Raw genomic sequence first — 6,524 nt, forward strand, 5'->3', positions numbered from 1 at the left:
TCATGCACCTGGCCTCTAGCATTATATAAGATCTTTTGTTTCATTTGCATAGGAGCATAAACTGCTTCTCAAAGTAACTGTAACTGTATAATAAGAAATCATTTAGTCCTATCCAGGTTGATCAGTTGGAGCATTGTCTGGTACACTAAAGGGTTATGGGTTTGACTCTGGGTCAGGTCATATACCTAGGTTGTGAGTTCAATACTCTGTTGGGGCATGCACAGGAGATAACCCATCAATGTTTTTCTCTCACATCAATGGATATTCCTTTCTCCCTACTCTCTCTATAAAAATGAATTAAAAAATCATTTAACAAGGTTTTAAAATGTCTGCCTAGCTCTTTCCCTCTGCATACTATATGCTTTTCATATACTGCCTTGAGTTGTCAGTTAACTTTTCACAGATCTTGCCTCTTTAACACAATTATAAATCCTTTGAGATAAGAGGCCATGTCTTGTACAGATTTGTATCTTTCTTAGTGCCAAACATAGCATATTGTTCAATAACTATTTGCTGGACTGATTAATTTTGAAATACCCAGGAAAGCAATTGTGAAGGAAGTTGAAGGCAGATCTATTCAACATTTGAGCTTCATGGAGAGCGATATTAGGAAAATATACCTTAAACCTTGAGGGAAATATTGATGCTTCTCTTCCCTCATTCCATTTTTCTCAGCTCTCATTAAAATTGTAAATCTTTGTCAAAATGCATTTCAAACTGACCAAAGAGAAATAGCAATAAAGTATTTGAACACAGATTCTATCTCTATTATCCCTTTTATCCAGGGAAGTAGATTGACAATCTGGAATCCCCTCAGCAAAAATTCAAATAGTGTCCCCTTAACCTTTTTTAGCATCAAAATAAGCCTATTTCTGCCAGAAAGAGCCTTTATGATATGCTTATCAGTGGTGGGAAGAAAGGGAGAGCTTCTAAAACAGAATACATTATGCATGTAAGACAGGCTGGCACATATCCTGGCACAAGCGCTCTAAAATATTAATTCCCTCCTGCTCTCCCTTTTGCTTTTTCACCTTAATAAACAAACTTAATAGCCGACAGACTGAGCGACCTTCAGAAAAATGAAAATTCCTTCAAGAGAAAAGGGTTTCACTGAAATGCAAAGTGTCTGTAAATGATGACTTTTATGGGGCTCAGAGGCCTAAGAAGACATCCTGTAAGCACTCTGAGAGAAAGAGGCAGTTAAGCCATTAGTAGGGGGGCTGTGGACATAGTCTTCCTAATGTAACTTCTAGGATGTTCTCCTGGTGGCCTTCGGGGGTTCTGAGCTTTGTGGCTTTGCAGGAAAGCTAGGGAATAAGAATGCCAAGATGTCCTTAAGATTGTCCCTTCCCTTCCCTTTCCTTCCCTTCCCTTCCCTTCCCTTCCCTTCCCTTCCCTTCCCTTCCCTTCCCTTCCCTTCCCTTCCCTTCCCTTCCCTCCTCTTCCCAGCCTCTCCTCCTCTTCCCCTTTCCCCACCCCCTTCTCCTCCTCCCCCTCCTCCTCCTCCTCTTCCTCCCCCTCCTGTGTGTTGCTTTGCAATGCCTTTCAGAGTAGAGGAGCAATCTTTTGAAAATGATGACAATAAGGAATTGGCCATTGTAACCTGATTTAGCACACCAGTTCCATTCGGTTGATTTTTAGCCTGCCTCTGAGAAGCAGGTTGGAGTCTCCCCAGGCCCCCGATGATTGAGTTGAGCTAGTGTAGTGTACTCGATGTTTGTGCATTAGCTGCAGCCCTTTTGCCCTCTGCAAAACAGATCTCTTTTCTCAATTATTCAAAATAAATAAATCAATGATATAGTTCTAAAACAGAGGGGAAAAAACACCTCCTCTCTGTTTCCATACAGAAAGTGCAGTCTAAACTTCAGTGATTTTAAAGCCGATTTTAGCGAGGCGAGAGTCCATCTGTATGGCTCGGCAAATTAATTTTGAACATTTGAAGATAAAAAGGCTGGGTTCCTAGGAATTGGCATTAAAAGTCACAATCCATAGCATTTCAAGGTATTCACCGACCATGGGCTTTTCTGATTCTTCCAGATCCCCCCTTATCACTGGTTTGGAAAGAATAAAAACCTGCCAGTTGGTGGGAAATTAGATAATGAAGAAGTGATGCTGCCATGATGCCACGCCTTTAGGTCCCCGATAGGATTTTTCTTAAATCAAAAGACTGTGTCACTAGGGCAGTCGATGGAGGAAGGGGGAAAGAGGAGGAGAGCTTTTTCTTTTTCATCTTCTGAACAAAACACATATTTGGTAAAACCTCCTGGATGAGCCACAATGCAAACCCAGAGGGTAGAGGAGAGAACTTTGTAAGTTATAAATCAGAAATTCTATTTGCAGGAGACGCCGAGCATATGTATTACCGCGTAGCGCTGGTATCTGCAATAGCAGTGTGATGGATGCCCTGCAAGTTTGAGGAGAGGGGGCAGAGTCATTTAAATACCAGCATGATGTTCCTGGGTCCAGTGGAATTTCCCCTCCTTGGGAGATCTTGAGGAGCGAACTTGGGCCTTGGCAGGGCCTGGCCACAGAGGGCTTCACATGGCTGAGCACGCCCCCCCCCCCTCCCCATCTGCTTCATGCTCAGCAGGAATGCAACCAGATGAAGGCAGTTGGTGGCATTTAACATGTGGATGGTCTTGCTCTACAAAGTTAGTTAGGAAACTAACATCTCAAATGACTTCCCAACTTGGGATTCCTAACCATTCTGAATTTCGAATCGACTTCCTGAGACTTTTCTCCTTCTTTGCATTAACAAGCACAAAACACTCCTCTGGTTGGCTGTGTGAGCCAGGAAGCCAGGTAATTGACTCTGGTGGGAGGCAGGAGTGGACGGCACAGCAGAATACCATCCATCCACAGGCCCTGGGAATTAGCTCTGGGAAGCTCAGTGGCTCTGGGGCCCTGATCCTTGCCTCTTCCTCCTCTGGCATGGGAAGCAGCAGCAGTGCTATTTCTGGGCTAAAGCTGATGCTGACAAGAGGAACACTTTAGATGGGAGATAAATAACAATTACTAGAAATCATAAGGGCTTTTTATTTTATTTTATTTTTTTTTTGGTAATTGAAGTCATGAACTGTACTAATTGCCTCGAAACTATGTTATTTACTGCATTTTATTAACTGTGGTGTATGAGGGTCTGCCTGTTCTGTGTATTGGCATCTAGTAGATATATAGAGGTTTTGGCATAATTGTGTTATTCATCTCACACCAGGCCACATAAATAAAATATATAGAGAGATATTAGTATAGTAACAAAAGTCTTAAAGAAATAGCTTAGCAAGTGACAATGCTGTCAGCGAACATGAAAGACTAAAATTAAGCCTTGCTTTTCTTCAAAACACAATCTTTAAACAAACTGAACTTCAGTTTTCACAGTCTGGGGACCGGTAAAAAGATATTCAAAGCAGCACGTGGGGTTCCTGCGAGCTGATAGAAGGGCATCCTTGGAGAGCCAAAATAACTTTAAAAAAATCTAAACAAAATGCAAACAGGGAGATGATTATTCCTCTTCTGGAACCCTTTTGACAAACCCCTACATTTTCAAAGAGTTACATGGGATTTAGCCTGGCATTGACTTTAATGTGAATTGCATTGCTAAACTACATGCAGTCCTTTGGAAATTTAGGGTTTGGTGTTTTCCTATAATGCAGACAGTGGTTTGATCTAAGTTGACAGAGTATGAAGAACGAATAAACATGGGCACTTTAGTGTGAAAATACAAAATCTTTAAGTAGTCCACTAGTCACGCAGGGATAATCCGAAAGAGGAAGCACATAGACTGTCCAATTCAAAATGAAAGGGAGCGATCTGAGAGTCATTTGAAACCATAGTTCCATCATAAGAACCCAAGGATGGTTTTTTGAGACCAGGCTTCCTAAAAACTTTTCCTGTCTGGGACTACAAGATAGATTATCACGACAATTTCTATTCAGAGCTTGTCCTGTTTATAACAAATATTACAAAAAGTTATATTGCCATTGTCATATTTTAGCAGCATGAGTGATATAATCTCATATTCATAATATGGCTATTTTATATTTGCAGTTTTATGAAAATCTATAGATATCAATGTCTGTTTTTAATGGATCTTGCTGAAATCCGGCTGCCTGGGAAGTTGCGCTGTACTGCAGTGGGCTTATCACAGAGCTAGATCTGACAATTATGACATCATATCAGAGAAATATGACTTTGAAAGTGTGGAGAAAACTTTTGCAGCATCATGACCAATGATATTTTAGTTTGGAGGTAAAAACTAAGGTCTAGATGTGATAATTAGTTGAGTTGCCTCAGTTGCAACAATCCTTCTATGCCACCCAAGGCTGCCTGTCAGTACCAATGAAATTGAATGTCAAATTGAAAAACTCTAAAGCTATCTCTTCCATATTAGAAAATCACTAGCAAATTACATCTTCCTGCCCTCCTGGCAAGATAAGCAAAATTAGCACATACTGTATCTCTCTCCTTATTTTGTCAAACTTTAATCAAACTGTTCACACCAAATGTGAGGCTGGTAACATCCTGAACTTCAGAATTTTATCTTTAATGTCAACTCTTCATAATTTTTGTGAAATGTATTTACTTTACTTTTTTGTAGCAATTGAGATGGCTAATCACCACCTCTCCCTTGGTTAGCCACCTCTTGACTCCCAGCTTAGTCACTTATCTGAGTTCTAAACAAGCGTTTCAGATGATTTATTGCCCGGCTGAATATTTCATAGCCACCTCAAAGCCAACTTGTTCCAAAGTAAGATACTCATCTTCTTCTCACTGCCCATTCCCCAAACAAACAATAAGCAATCACATGAACCTGTTCCATACCTTTATACATATCACGGGTGAATGGTACCAATATCTACTGAAATGCTGAAAGTCAAATGTAGGATCCATTTTAACACTTTTTTAAAAAAATCGTATCAATGGAATACTCTTTCCAGAGTGTAAATCTGACCATGAAATTCTACTAGTTCAGTGGGTTCTCATTACCTCTAATCAACAATCAAAATTTCCTAGCATATCAATAAGGTATTTCCTGCTCCTATATATTTTCCCCAGCCTCTTCTCTTGCCACTTGCTGTCTGGCAAGCTGTGATCAGCCATTCTACTTGTCATTACCCCCCAACTACAGCATGCTCTCCTAAGCTTTTGGGCCTGGCAAATGGCCTTTCTCTCATCACACCTTCCCTCTCTGTTCATGTGCACTCTGTGGAGTCTTGTTCAGCCGCTCAGGGTCAGCCCATAAACATTCTCTATGTGCACTTTCCCCTCATGCACTGACATTCACACCTGCCCCTGAGTTGGGTAGAGTTGGGTGGCTCCTTCCTCTGTTCACAGAGAGGTATGTGCACATATTAAAAATAGTTTTGTCACATTTAATAATTGTGGTACTTGTCTGACTCCCCTACTGACTCTGAGTTCCTGGACAGTAGATATGGTTTCTCATCCATCTTTGTAGTCCCAGATTTAGCAGTGACTGTTCCATTGGAGAGCTCTATGATTTTTTGTCTTTTACTGAATATACATTTGGATCAGCCATGTATAACTAGATATATTTCTAGATATCTGATTGGAAGAAATGATGGCTTGGTCCCTATGGCAAACTTCCTTTCCAGAGGCATCGAGGCTGCTCCTTGGCCCAGGTTATGGGCAGTTTCTGCGATCTACTTCAGCACTTCTCTTTCTCCCAAACTGATATTCACCCCTTTCTATTCAAGAGTTTACTCTCCACTCCGTGAATCTAGAAGAATAAACCTGTGAGCAAAGTGTTTAAGTACTCATTTAGGAATATGGATTTAGCTGGATTTATATTTCATAAAGATTCATAGACTGTGCCCCCAAAGATGAATTGCTTAGTCTTAATATAAGTATAGATGAGCTGTCTACTGGACAAACCAATAATCTCCCCAGCCCATGCCCATTTGCCTCAGTGGAGAGTGCATTAGCCTGCGAACTGAAGGGTCCCGGGTTCAATTACGGTCAAGGGCAAGTACCTCGACGGGCCCTGGTGTGGGAAGCCACCAAATCAATGTGTCCTTCACATCTGTGTATCTCCCCATCTGTTCCACTCTCTTTAAAAATCAATGAAAAAATATCCTCAGGTGAGGATTAAAAAAAAAAAAAAAAAAAAAAAAAGTCTACCCAGCCCAATACTTTAACATAATGCTAATTTACTTTCTGAAAACATTTAAGAAAAAAGAAAAAGTTGACATTCATTATCATTTTAATCAGTTTTGACAATGAATCTGAGGCTTAGGGATTATTTTAGTCATCTCGGGTTGCTGTGACAAAAGGCCATGACTGGGTGGCTAAAGTAACAGACCTTTATTTCTCACTGTTCTGGAGGTTGGAATTCTGCCACCAGAGTTGGGTTCTGGTGAGGACCCTCTTGCTGGCTTGCAGAAGGCTGCCTTCTAGCTATGTATTCACTTGGCCTTTCTCCAGCGCCTGCATGTGGAGGGCGAGAGCTCTGGTGTATCTTCCTAGGGCATCAACCCGATCACAGGGCTCTCACCTTCATGCCCTCA

Source organism: Pipistrellus hanaki, assembly GCF_964339955.1.
Source record: "Pipistrellus hanaki genome assembly, chromosome: 9".
Lineage (NCBI taxonomy): Eukaryota > Metazoa > Chordata > Mammalia > Chiroptera > Vespertilionidae > Pipistrellus > Pipistrellus hanaki.